The sequence below is a fragment of the Adiantum capillus-veneris genome, chromosome 30, assembly GCF_014529385.1.
Source record: "Adiantum capillus-veneris isolate H3 chromosome 30, ASM1452938v2, whole genome shotgun sequence".
Taxonomy (NCBI): domain Eukaryota; kingdom Viridiplantae; phylum Streptophyta; class Polypodiopsida; order Polypodiales; family Pteridaceae; genus Adiantum; species Adiantum capillus-veneris.
The window spans coordinates 81,425,560-81,440,847 of record NC_140960.1 but is presented as its reverse complement, the minus strand read 5'-3'; positions in this window follow the sequence as shown (position 1 = coordinate 81,440,847).

The window sequence follows — 15,288 nt, the reverse complement described above, 5'->3', positions numbered from 1 at the left end:
AAAGGCCTCTCCATCATTTGATAAAAGGTACCTAGCACATTGGTAAGTCCAAAAGGGTGTATCAAGAATTCATGTAAAGGTTGTACGAAAGGCCGTCTCATAAATATCTTCAAGCACAATCCTTATCACCGCTTTTGAGATCTATTCTACTAAGTAGGTAGACCCTTGTAACCTATCCAATAGATTTTCTATCCTAGGAACATGAAATCTATTCTTTATGGTTATCCAATTAAGCGTCCAATAGTCCACTCACATTCTATAAGTACCACCTTTCTTGTGTACTAGTAGAATTGGTGAACAAAATGGAGATGAACTAGGCCTGGCCATCCCCTTTTCCACAAACTTGTTCACTTGTCTCATAATGTCCTCTTGTTGAGCTCGTGAGACTCGATAAGGAGGCTTATTAGGAGGTGAACTACCAAGTAGAAGTTCTATGGAATGATCATCTTGTCCTCTTTTGGGAGGTAGCTCCCTAGGAATGTCATCCATAAACACATCGTGAAACTCATCTAGGAAACTAGAGAATTCAAACTCCTCTTTAGTTTCATTTTTGACTTCATTAGAAACACTTGCATCTTTCTTAGACTCCTTGATAAAAACCATGTAACAAGAAAAATAACTTGTCATTACTTTGTGTAGAGTTTGAGTGTGTAAAAGTGGTATATTGTTGCCCGTACTATTTACATCAAGTGCAACGTCCTTGCCTCTATAGGAAAAGAGGAATTTTCTTTCAAGGAACTTCATAGTGGTAGCCATACGATCAAACCGTGGTGCTCCTATGATAACATCTTCATACTTGAGTGGAGAGATGAATAAATCTTCTTTGTCCACGTAGCTTTGCACATGGAGCCTTAGCTTCCCAATCAATGGAGTGATTGAGGCCTCTTTCCCTTTTAAAGCTCCATGTTCTTGTACCACATCCTCCATCTCAAAGTTATAAATTCCTAGATTAGTGGCTAGCTCAACAGAAATAAAGTTATGGGTGGAGCTAGGATCAAACAGTATGAGAGCATCATGCTCTCTTACTTTTCCCCAAGCATAAGAGAGTGGTGTTCCTTTGCAATGGCCTTCCTCTTTTAGAGCTTCCACCATGGTGGCTCTAGGAGGATCATTACGTTCACTTCTCTTAAAACACGCCCCAGAGACATTACGTTCACTTCTCTTAGGATGTGCGTGAGAAACATGTATTTGCTCCCCACACTTGAAAAACTTGTTATCTTTACGATAACGCTCAACCTCTTTAGGTGAAAGTTTGTTTTTATACTTTGTATCCTTTTTCTTTTGCCTTTGCTTTATTTTTGTTGTTGTTGTTACTAGCCTTGGGAGAAATTTGCATTGCATTGTTCTTCCCCTTTGGTTGAACTGGTTTCTTAGCTTCCGTTGGCTTGGATCCCTTCTTGCTTCCTTGTTGGAAATGAATCCTCGAGGCGACCATAGTGTGATGTATGATCATTGAAATAGTTTTAGGTCTTTGTGAGTAGACATACTCACTCATCTCTTCAGATAGGCCAACACAATTTTTTGCTTTTGTTTTGTAAAGTCTATCTTCTTTTAGACATTGGCTTTGAGATGTAACTCTCAAAACTTATCCACATACTTTTGAATAGACTCATATGGGGCCATCTTCAAGCTTTGCCATTGCATGAGGACTTTATCTTTGGCACCGCTTGCAAGGAATTGCAAGGGATGAATTGCTTCATAATAGCAATCCTCAAAGCTTTCCATGTCTTTGGTGCTTCACCTTGTGTACATAGGCTTTCCCACCATTGACATGGTTGACTTTTGGAAATGCACGGAAATATTTCAAAGCTTTGAAGATTCCAAGAAATCTTCATCTCCAAAAATCACGCCCAATTGCTAGATACAAGCCAATACTTTCTCAGTTGCTCCAAAGGTTCCATCATAGGTAAGAAAAGTGACGTTATTTTCTCCCTCTTTGACTTTTTTCAACTTATGACCTCTTCCATGATGCATAGCTCCTCCGTTTACCCCTTCTCTTTTCTCTCTTGGGTGACGAGTCACTACTCTCTGGGTCAAAAGATGGTGACAACGAAGAGGAAGAGGAAGAAGAAGGCAAAGATGGTGACTGTTTTCTTTTCTTCCTCTTGCTTAGATTTCTTTCTCCCTTCTTTGGATTTGTATGGGACGGAGTGCTTGATGACTTCCTCTTCTTTTTGGGAGGACTAGGTGACCATTGTGCCCGCTTGGGGCAGCATTACTTTCAGAGGTAAGAGGGGTGTCACTTTCATACTTCTCTGGCTTGAAAGTTTAATACACACTTCTTCTTCTCGAACAGTTTTCCTTGGAGATCCTTTCCATATCTCTTCTTCATTACCCAAAGAGATTCCTCTTTTGGAGGTCTCACTAGGAGGCTTCACATGAGCTCTCTCTTCTTGAGTGCTTTGGGGAAACCTGAAGGGCTTGAATTTAACTTTGAACCTCCGCTTGAAAGGTAATGTTACACCATGAGCTAGGTCTAAGTTGTCAATATTAATTACATTCTCTTCATTATGTTGTGCCATGATTAAGTTTCCTTGTATGTGTATACTAGCTCTTTCCTTGGTACTTCCAAAACTTTGGCTACTATTCCTCTTATCCCTCAAAAACTACACTCGAGTAACTACACCGGTGGTTTAGAATATTGTTAATTGCAAAGAGTGGTGGAGTAGGTTTAATAGTGCTAAGCTGGCACCGGATCCTATTGAGCTTGCTAATAGCTCAGTAATCGTTAAGCCATAGGCAAGTCTCGAAAGACTCCATTACTAAGACCATAGTTCCCTATGTTGTCCTCTGACCCTGTAAATAGGCATGCCAACCGAGACAATAAATCCCATTCCCACTTACCCTATTGTAATGAAAAAATCCAACCTTTCATAGATTACTCAAGGACCTCTCTTCGTAGGCAAGAGAGAGAAACATTAGCTCTGATACCAATGTCAAAGTCTAGTACTTACTTAGATTCAACGAAAATTAACTTATGAAAGAAGAGAGTTTTCCTTATGAGAATTCCTTAGAAGCGGCTAGAGGTTGTGTTGGGCTGATTTCATTACACATTTACACACTAGAACATTAATATCATGCATATAATTCAAAGAGAATACCACAAAGAAGATTGACAACTTGATGAGGACTGGATTTTCTTGGAGTCGGTCCCCCCTCCAAAAGGTTGTTGTATTACTATTCTCTCTCAAAGAGAGCTTTGATTACAACACAACTTGTGCTCTTGTAGACCTTTATTTGAACCAAGTAGATGGTGTTCTTCAAGATTCCATGGTGTAACCCTCCTCCCCAACCCCTAAACACCCTAGCGGGAAGAAAGAACTGCGAGGTAAGAGGTAGATGAGGGTAAAAGAAATATTTTTCAAGCAAGAGAAGTAGTACTTTGTGTATGCTTACTCCATGAGCAAGCTCTTAGCATAGCTCAACATAATAGAGTAGTAGAAGATCATGATGAAGAAGGAGATCTCTCACTTGCATCCATAGCTGCTCTTGAGTATACAGTTTGTCTCTAGAGCTCCCATGAGAGAGAGAGAGAGAGAGAAATTCCAATTAGTCTTGCTTTTCAATTCATGCAGATTTGCTAATAGTCTTCAAATGGAATGACTACAACTTGGTTCACTGAAAAGTGCAGCTCATGCATGCTCACACACATGTACATCCTTGCTAAACTTGAAAAACTCCTCCCCCCCCTCCCCCCCCCCCCCCCCCATTTTGGACTTTTCTTAGAAAGTGTACACACCACACATACTTGCTAACTTTACATAAAGCAAGTATGAGCTACTTTGGACCAAGCTTAGAAAAGAAGGATTAGAGTCAACTTTTCAAATAAGGAAGGACTAGAGTCAACTTTCTTAATAAGAACGGGCTGATATAACCTTAGACTTTAGCTTTTCCCTTTCACTTATTAAAAACCATAAAATTATCCTTTAATTTAACTATCTCGGGTGCAAGTCCACCTTTGCGCAAACATTCGAAGGCTTTATGAAGCTGACTGGTTAGAGTCTACCCACTCATTTAGGACCTGCTAAATTAGGATGGACTTTGGTAAAAGTAAAACTCACCCTTGGGCTTTAGACAAGCTCATCCCAAAATCTGCTATTTGGACCTGCTAATTTTAGACTAGTTATGGCAAGTTAGAAATTTACCTAAGGCTTCCCAGACTTCATACTTGGACTCTAAAGAGTTATTTAATCACCTAAACTTAGCACATATACTTTCTATTTTTAGACTCCTATAATTGCTCTAGGTAATCTCCTTTGTCCTATACCTTTGATCGATGTTTCTTAGGATATATTTATCCTTCCTTAACCTACACTTATGACTGAGACAACTAAAAACAATTACCCTTGCTCTTTTATGGACTTTTGGTCCCAAGCCTTTGATGACTGAGTTGGTTCATAAGCACTTAAATCAACTTCACTTGTTCTCTTTTATTTTTCTCGAACTTAAATGGCCAAATTAAAATGAAAAATACTTTTAGAAGGTTAGCAATTAATTTTCATGACATGCAAAATTGGAAGTCTTCTTTTATTATCATTTCTTTCATAGAGGAGATGACCTCTCTCTTTTGGGAACACTTGAACGTATCTCTTTACTAGCATTCACTAGCATTGATTCCATCTAGTGAATTTAGTGAAGCTTATCGCCTTAAACTTTTCCATGCAGTTCAAAGAGGACTCAAGCCATATAGCTGAATAGTGAAAATCAAGATATGCATGTCCATTCATGTCTTTGTTAATTTATTTGCGACTAGTGAGCCCATCAGATTGAAGAATACAATGCTAATTTGTAGATTATGGCATTGTTTTGGAGTTTTGGACAAGGGATGGGATTGTAAAATCAATGAGGGAATTCAATGCAAAGTAAAATTTGAATTTGTAAATGTACATACATGATTAAATCTCAAAATTTTATTTTACCATTTTATTATCACCAAGCTCATAAGGTGAGAGGTACTTGGGTATCACTTGATCAAGATCTCAAAAACATGCACGGAATGTGTTGAAGCAAGTTGAGTTTTGGATGGATGTGCAACTTCAAACTACCATATCAATAGGTCAACGATGCACTCTCTCACAACTTGGACATGATTTGAATGTAAAGGATGAAGTAGACCTTCCATAGAACTTCATCTTTCATTTCAATGGAGGAAGGCTAAGTTTTTTTTGTAATTTCAATTTTATATCAAGAACATCATACTTAGCGATGCTTTTATATGCAAATTTCCAAAGGAGGGGAGAGAAAAATAAGTTGTGAAATTCTTCAGCACGACTTGATTTACATAGTTTCAATCTAAGAAAGTATGTTTTACAAAGAAAAAGACAATAAATACATGTAACAAATTTAGTATTTTTTACGCTCAATATCTTCATTGTCATCTTGATTCTTGGTCTTCTTTTCATTGCTTTGATCTATTATCTTAGAGATCTTCAAAATTGTGGAGGCTAAATCATCTTGAGGTTTGGAGCTTGGTAAAGCGAAGTCACTTGTTTGAAAATTTAAAATCTCCCAATCGATATCTTCCAATCCATCTTGTGGAAGGTCAGGAACATCCTCCAAATTGAAATTAGCCTCCTTAATGTTGCATCTTTTCTTTGATATGCTTCTTTTCTAGCTTAGCTCTTCCTCCTTGTCTTTCGTGAAGACCTCACATCGATCTTTATGCTCTTCAGCTTTAGAAAAGTTCTTTTCCTTCTCTTAGCTTTTCATTAAGAGTTTGTTTTACTGTATCCTCAATCATAATCATTTTAAATTGTAGTAAGTCAAACTCTGTGTAATCTTGCATTGCCATCTACATGAAGGTAAACTGCTCAATTGATAGAATTATTTTTAGCACATGTCTATCAAAGTAAAAATTGTATTCTTTTCTTTATCTTTTTGTCTCATCTTCATCATTATATAAATGACTAAAAAGTGCTTTCATTCTATAGAGAAGGTACCAAACACTATCTTATGTGTAGGTATTTGCATTGTTTAGATTTTCTCACATTAAGAATCTAAGGTCTTATATTCAAAAGGACATTATAATTTCTTACAAAGTGAGTATTTCTTACACTAATACTATTATGTGTTGTTTCTTTGAGAAACATGCCTCCTTGGTGGAAAGACTCAATCGTAGCAATTAAAATATTCACATGAAATACTTTTATGTATTGTTTCTTTGAGAAACAAACCTCCTTGGTGGTGGTGGAAAGACTCAATTGTGGCAATTAAAACAATCACACGATTGGAAATTATTAATAAGTCTTATATGAATTCAAAGCTTCAGAAAACAACATTTCTTACTTTTTTATTTCAGAGTGGATGTTTTTTGAAAGAGATTTCTCTTGGATGTATTATCAAGTCATAAGACAATAACATAAATTATTTTGTGAGATATTAGTTCAATCGAATATATGTGCAATTTACCTTACGAAATAAGAAAATATGACCAATCTCACTATATCTGGACAACATATAAACCATGAAGGAGTTTCTTTGGAGCTTTTCTTGCATTGACGATATGAGAAATAACACAATCTAAAATGAAAACTAGTTGAAATTTTTCTTCAACTCTAGACTTTACAATGCTGCAAAACAATTTAGAGCATTGCACGAACTTTCAAATATATAACAACCAAAATCTAGCAAGTTAAGAACAAAGAAACAAGGCGGCATTGGTATCTTAGACCCATGCTGCATGTAGAAGCATTGTGTGCCAAACTAGTTATCTCGTTGATGGTTCAAAAGCAAGAATGGGCCATCATGGCCTGTGATATGATAACAAAGCAGAGCTTGCCTCTAAAAGGGACACATGGAAGGAGGCCACAATGCACAATAAGATTTTGGCGTCTCTCTAGACATTCATTAAGCTTGGCAGTAACACAAGGCAACTAGCACAAAAATGTAACAAAGTGGCTTCAACTCTGGAATGGGGGGAGAAGTTTAGATACTTTCAAGGGCTCCTCTCTCCATTGGTACCCCTGGCTCTCCAAACTTGGAAGGGTTTCCTTGGACCCTTTTTGGAGGGAAGTTGCTTACTAGGAAAGCAAAAAAGGAATCAATAGGCTACACAAATGGTGCATTTTCTAGTGTGGTATTTTCTCATGCCTAGTTTATACATATGGTACACCTTGCATGTGTAAAGGTTGGACAAGTGGTGGCGCTTTGGATTTAACCACACATTATTTATGTAGCCTATCTTGGACAAGAGGTGAATTGCCTCTCTCCATGTCTCAAGGTAGCCTCGATTGGACAAGTGGTTTTCCAAGTTCCAATGGATCCTAGCTTGGACACTTGGTGGAGCTTGCTTCTATCTTTTATCTCAACAGAACTAGCTTGGACAAGTGGTGGAGCTTGGAACTAAAACCCCCCATGTACAACATACCATGGATTTTTCAAGTGGTGAGAAATAATATTGTAGTTTGGAGGTAGCTTGGACAAGTGGTGGGCCTCGTAGCAAAATTCTCCATGTGCAAGCACATCAAGGGTTTTGCAATTGGTGAGAAAAAATATCATTCATGGTTGTCCCTGGCTTCAACAAGTGGTGGAGTTCTAGCTTAGTCAAGTGGTTTCCCATGTTGCAATGGTGCCTAGCTTGGACACATGGTGGAGCTTTCTTCTATCCCGTGTTTCAATAGAGCTAGATTGGACAAGTGGTTTCCCATGTTGCAATCATGGTGCCTAGCTTGGACACATGGTGGAGCTTTCTTCTATCCCATGTTTCAATAGAGTTAGCTTGGACAAGTGGTAGATCTTGGAGCATAACTTTCCATGTATAACATATCATGGGTTCTGCCAATGATGAGAAACAATATCGTAGCTTGGAGGTAGCTTGGACAAGTAACGAGTCTTGTAACAAAAATTTTCATGTAAAATACACCATGATTTTCCAATTTGTGGGAAGAAATATTGTTCAAGGTTGTTTGTAGCTTGGACAAGTGATCGATCTATGCTTCTACCCATGTTTCCAGGGAAAACAAGTGGTTTCCCATGTCCTTATGTAGCCTAGCTTGGACACATGGTGGAGCTTGCTTCTATCCCTTGTCAATAGAGTTAGCTTGGACAAGTGGTGGAGCTTGGAACTAAATCCCCCATGTACAACATATCATGGGATTTTTAAATCATGAAAAACAATAGTGAAGCTTGGAGGCAACTTGGACAGGAGATGGGCCTTGTTAAAAAATTATTCACGTGCAACATATTATGGGTTTTTCAAATAGTAAGAAACAATATTGTTTAAGATATGGGAGACACTCTTTGGTATAGGAGTGTGTATCATCATGCAGGCCAAAGGCAATTGGAGCAGCAACTACAACGATATCGCTAGTTCTCTCCACGCCTTCAAATTAACCCACATCCACAATAACTACCTCCTCTTTAAGGACGTTTCGACCCATAATTAACCTTCAAAGCTTCTTCACTCACACTAAACCTCTCGCTAATCTCACTATTGTCCTTACACTATCAGCACTAATCCCTCTGCTAATCTTAGTCCATCACCTTAAATCACCTGCAAGCTTAAACGCAATCAAACAACCACAAGTTGAACCCTCTGTTGTGCCTTATAATTACACGAAGCATGAAACACCCACAAGCATTGTAGATCACACTGAGCCTCTCCACTACTCTCTCTCTCTCTCTTTCTCTCTCTCTCTCTCTCTCAAATATGCCCTTGCAAGCTTCGCCATCTAGTTGTATTTACTAGAACACAGTTAAAATTTGTTGCATTCACTTGTATTGCTATAGCACACACAAAAATTTACTAGTTTTTTAAAAAATTAACCTTACAAGGATTTTGCAATATAAGCCACTATTCTAGAAAGGTTTGCCTCAACTTAGCTTAGAAATAGTTCAAAACCTAGATTAGCCATTTGATGGCACACCTGGGAGGTAAAATTCCCAAAATACCCTTAATTTGCAGGGTGTCGAACCTATAGCCCCTTCTCCCCATGTTGCACCCCCCGCCCCGCCCCCCCCCCCCCCCCCCCCCCCCCCCCCGCCCCCTTCGCTTATGGTATAAGCATTCCCAAATTTGGGGGCACCGCCTATTGTATACGCTTATGGTAGTTCTAAAAAAAACCCCTATTGTGCAATCATGTGCCACCATACGAAAGGTACTAGTAATTTCTCTCGGAGCAAGGCTATTATTGAGAACGTTTCTTGAAAGTGACACTTCAAAAAGAGAATAAGAGGGGGAATGTCTAGCAATCATGGAGGTGACATTCCATCATGTGCTTTTGACAATGATCCCCAAAATATCAAAGTAAATAGCAAGAGACTCACCTTGATAACTTTGAATCCACAACTTCTCTTCTCACTTTTAAATGCAAACCAATATCCTCTATCTTGGATTTCTTGTCGAGCAAAAAGGTGATGCAAGAGCCCCGAATTTGACATCTCAAAAACTGAGTTCAAATTAGCCTTAAAGTCGACGATAGGCATCTCATTTGGAACTATGAGAAACAAATCCAACAGATAAAGAACAAGCATAGAAAATACATCACCAATCCATTTTACATAGAAGGTTCTCTCAATTGGACGGTTGCAAAAACCATGTGAAATCAAGTATGCATGAATATTTTGATACTTGTGCATGACGCTTGTTTGTATCTAGACAATGCTTTCTTGTATTGGCATACTTTGGTTTCGTATTTTTTTTCACAAACTCACAAGACTATCCATAAAAAAATACTTGTCATCGGCAGGGTCAATTATATTGTCATCATCCTATAGATTATGAGCAACTATAAGTAAACTGTTGTTTGTTATTATGAATATTTCAACCATTATATGCTGCCAGTAGAAAAACCATAGGAATTGTGTTCATGTTACAAGTGGGAGAAAAAGTCTCATTAACTCAACGAACTTTTCCTAAGCATAAAATTTTCAATAAGCCTCGCCTTGTAGTGATGAGTGATACCATCCAACTTACATTTTAACTCAAACAAGTGCATTGTACCAATGGCAATCTTGCTAGGAGACAAAGACCAAGTGTCGTGCTTAGAAAGCATCATAACTTGCATAATAGCTCTCTTATTTTTTGTGCCTTGTCAAATATTTATTACACAAATTTGACATAACCATGGCAAACAGTTTGATGAATGTTAAAAACCTTGCTAAGCATGGGCAGATAAAGGTGTAGTCACCTTCCTATCTTGCAAACTTAGAAGTTTAACTTAGCCATCTACAACAACATCATTAATAGGTTAATCCATAGACTCATTGATATATGCATAGGCAACACTTGGACCTCATTTGAACGTAAACTTGTACTCCTTTATTAAACAAACTTAGGAATATCTCTCAAACATTTTGTGAGCTTACAACTTTCTTTTTGGTACATTCTTTTTTCTTTTTGCAAACCTCACAAACGTGAGTATATTATATTATCACGGTAGACTTTTTGAGAATCGTATTGAAACAGCAAGGTTTATGAAGATTAAATAAAAAAAGCACGATAACGATTATTGTTGTTGGGGAAAAGAGAAATTGTGAAGAGTGAGATAAGGTGGTGATTGCATCATTGTCAAAACTACGTGGGTAAAGATCTATTTTTGAGCCAAACAGATCTTTTACCATTGTTGTAGGGTGGCCCCCCTATTATTCTTTTTGGTACATTCTAATGAGGGCTACACAATATCTTCAATGAAGGCAACATCTTGCCCAATCAAAAAATGCTTTGATTGTGGATGGTATAAGCTACAATCTTTACTATAAAACAAAATTCATGCCACATATTTAATAGCCTTATCATCCAATGCTTTTACTCATGCTAAAGCATAGGGCAAACAACCAAGGACACATGTGACCAATAAAAGGCTTCTTGCCATGCTATCTGTGTACAAAGTGGTAGATTAGAAATCTTATGTGAGAAACCTATCTAGAATATAGCCTCAGGCAAAAGTTAATGTGGCAAATATTTTCTTTTAAATATACATCATGCCCTCTCCATAAGACATGATTTTCCTTTCCATAACACCATTGTGTTAAGGGCATACAACATTACATATTGGTGTTTTAGATGACTAGCCGTAAATTCTTCACCTCCTTAACCCATATGCAGAATTCCCACATTACAACCAACCACATTGTCAAACCCAAAGAAAAAAAAAGCACACAAACATGTCTGAACACTTATACCTATGCATGCCTTAAGTGATCATGAAAAGTTAGAGTATGCATTAGACCACAAGCATCATCGTGGAGAAGCTACAACTTGAGAGTTTCCCTCATAGAACCATCCTTTAAATACTTAAAATGATGCATTTCCCCCGAAAGATAGCCTTCCCATACTATCTAGTTGGTGTCTCAAGAAAGGAACCAACAAATTTTCTCCAAACATGGTAAATTGAAAAAGTTCACATGACCAAAACTTGCATGCAAAATTTTTGTATGTATAACAACATTTGAATTTTAAAAATGTGCATATTGAATACTTATATTTTTATAGGCATGGAGATTTTGCAACCCACAAAATACTATTCTAGAGGCCACAAAAGTAACACCTAAACCAAGATCGAGACAAGCATATGTGTCATCCACAAATGCTACTGTTGTTAGTCTCACAAGTGTGGAGTCAAACAATTAATTTTCTAATCCATGGTACATACCATGCATCAACAAGTATGAAAGAGCTATGACTCATAGAACTAAGCCTAATTTTACTCGCTCTTTTGGCATTGGCATATGTGAAAATAGTCCCAACAAGAGCAGGTATAAGAGAAGTGAACACATGTGATTGAGGTAATGTGCTTTGTTGCCCATTGTCAAAGTACCATGCATGCAATCAACGACTATTGAATGCATATATCATGAATGGAAGGACTGCATTGACAATGTGTACAATATTAGTAGAATCTACATTAGATCTCTTTTACCTTCATCACCGCTAGATTTTTTAAACTAGTTTTGTTTGTAGAAGGAACAATTTGCATGCCTACTACTCAAAGAGGGAGCATTGGATATTGCAATTAGCACTCCTCCTTTGTGCCATAAAAAAGGCTTGATTGATAGCACATTTCCCCATTATCCCTAGAATGAGCCTCATGATAGCATAGAAACTAAGCATCAATCTTTACAACACTTGATTTACCCTTAGTCATAAGCCTTTAAGTGGAAGAAAACGCCTCATAGGAATTTGGTGACTCACCAAGATGTGCTTGCACAAATAAAAGTATCAAGGATGAAGTCACAAACAACAATGAACTAATGCTTGAGATATTCAATCTCAACAGCAAAAAGTACCGATTTCATCCTTCTCTTATTAGCTTCTAATTGTTCATGCATATAAGCATTTTTTGCAATAGAAATCAACTAAATATGTATGTAGCCTATTGTGCTACTTTTGTTGAGCATATATGTGGAGTAATTGAGCATTCAATTAGGAATGCAATCAAGGCATGAGCTTGCGCTTCTCTACCATCCTGATGAGGTTGCTCAATGTACACAAAAGAACTCTAGCACCGAACTGTAATCATATGAAACACCCATTGTAGATCATGTATGCAAAAAGGCAAGGCCTTGTACAATATTTCAAATTCCCTTTGCCACATTTGAACATGTTTCATCATGTAAGCCCATAGTGCGTAGTATTTTTCATCCAATTTTTCCTTGTCGAATAAAATGTGAAAACCATCATCGTTGTCAGTTCGGGACATTGAATGCACATGATGTAAAATCTTGTTATACAAAGAAAAAATAACACAAATTCAATATGTGCTATACATCATAACCCACAGAAGTCTACATAAGGTTATATAACCCTACAAATGCTCACCAAATCGCATCTCAATCTTAAAACAAGACGCAAGGGGTCTAGTGACGTTTCTCAAGGTGCTTGGCTCATGATAACAAAATCTCCTTTTATACCATTGTTGGAGTTAGGGTTGCAAAAATGCATACACAAGTCTTGGAGAACAAAGAGAGGCTCAAGGGCACACAACACAAGGAGTTGAATTACTTGACACGTAAGTAAAAGACAAGCTGGACCTAGAATAATGGGCGTAAATACAAACTACGATTAAAAAAACCCATAACGAAGGAGGAACAGTACACCTATGGTGCTAAGTATGCATCTCATTATAAATTTAATACCCTGTTTAATTGCGTCCGTATAAACGTCCATTTTTGTGTGACATGCTATAGTGTTAGGGATAATCTTATCCCCATTTTTCTACTTCTCAATTAAGGAGGATGTTGTTTACAACCAATTAGAGGTCACCATCTAATCATGAATTTTGAGCCAAGGATAATATCATCAGTGTGTAAAAGAACTCCATAAACATCAAGATTCCTTTTTAGTTCATAGATCTAGTTTAGATTTTAAAAAACTCACTATTTAGCGAATAATTTTGGAATAGACTAATATCTTCCTAGCTTACTTGCTAGAGGGTGTCATCTATTAAATTATTTCAACACCATGAAATACAAAATGATAATAAAATCATTAAAAATGAACACCAAGTGTTAGTCATCATTGATAGAGATGTTGTATACCGTGTCTTTGAAGTAAAATTTAAAAATAAAGAGTTTGAAGCAACTAAATTAGAGTCCAATGTCTCCTTTTTTCTTATGGCTTGCTTCCACCTTCCGTAGGGAAAGATCATCGATGTGCTATGTCTTGTGATATGATATCCGATATCTGGTAACCAGCTTCTCACTAATGATAGAGCATTTGATGGTATCTCCTTAGTGCTTATAGAAATTTCTTTACCTATTCACTCAAAAGTAAACCATCAATTACAACATCCAATAAACTTTTTGAGATAAAAAAATAAACATTAAAAAAAAAAAGCAATGGCAACAACCATGTTAGTTGCTTTGTGTAAGCCATAAGTGCACTTCATTGTACCATGTACATCCACCTCCATTCATCTTTTAGTTGCCACAATCACGGCATTGTCTAGCTTGGGCCATGTTGTTCTTGCCAGGGATGGTGTATAGATGGAGGCATTATTTCCATTCATTATGCCTTGGTGTTACACATGTAAGGTCATAGAATAATGTTTCCCTTGCGACTAGCTCCGAGGATCGACAACCAATATATAATAGCTTGTTGCAAACAATAGATTATTGAGGATCTACATAAATGACTTCAAAGGTGCCAATGAAGGATTCCACATGCTTACACTCTATAAAACATATGGAAGTTTGTCTACACAACAATTGATAAGTACAATATGAAAGAAATTTCTTTACCTATTCACTCAAAAGTAAACCATCAATTACAACATCCAATAAACTTTTTGAGATAAAAAAATAAACATTAAAAAAAAAAAGCAATGGCAACAACCATGTTAGTTGCTTTGTGTAAGCCATAAGTGCACTTCATTGTACCATGTACATCCACCTCCATTCATCTTTTAGTTGCCACAATCACGGCATTGTCTAGCTTGGGCCATGTTGTTCTTGCCAGGGATGGTGTATAGATGGAGACATTATTTCCATTCATTATGCCTTGGTGTTACACATGTAAGGTCATAGAATAATGTTTCCCTTGCGACTAGCTCCGAGGATAGACAACCAATATATAATAGCTTGTTGCAAACAATAGATTATTGAGGATCTACATAAATGACTTCAAAGGTGCCAATGAAGGATTCCACATGCTTACACTCTATAAAACATATGGAAGTTTGTCTTCACAACAATTGATAAGTACAATATGAAAGAAAGGACTAGAAGCATCCTATGAGTTTGAAACCAGCAATCAATCAAGCCATATGCAAAAAAAAGGTCACCTACAATTTACATACAAATTGAAGCACAAAAGTCACACAAGTCAAGCTTCAAATGTCATATTGTTACACATGTTGGGTGGACCTTCACTAAGTGCTTACTTCCATCTTAGCTTTGCTTGAAATGATCCTTCTCTTCTAATGTTGGGCTCATGAAGATAATGTCTTTTAGAGACCTTGTGTGCACCTTAGCACTATCATCACCCACATTTATCACTTATATCTCACTGCAACATATTGACCACTATTGTTTGGTAGATAGTTGCTAGGTATTGATTGTCAACTTTATTTATCTCAACACATCTAAGACCTTGAAACAATGCTATCAAGGCACTGATTGCTTGCAAAAGTGCTTCAAACTCTATGGAAAACTACAAAAAGACATGGATTCTTAGACTCCAATTATTGAATTTGCTCACTACACTAACAAAGTGATTATGGAGAACACAAGTTATAAAAGCGGGGGGTGGGGGGGGGGGGGAACGCAAGAAACACAGACTTTTCAACACAGTGCAGCATTCAAAACTTGCAAGTTACTGGCAATTTGTTCAAACTTTTAAGGCACTAAAAA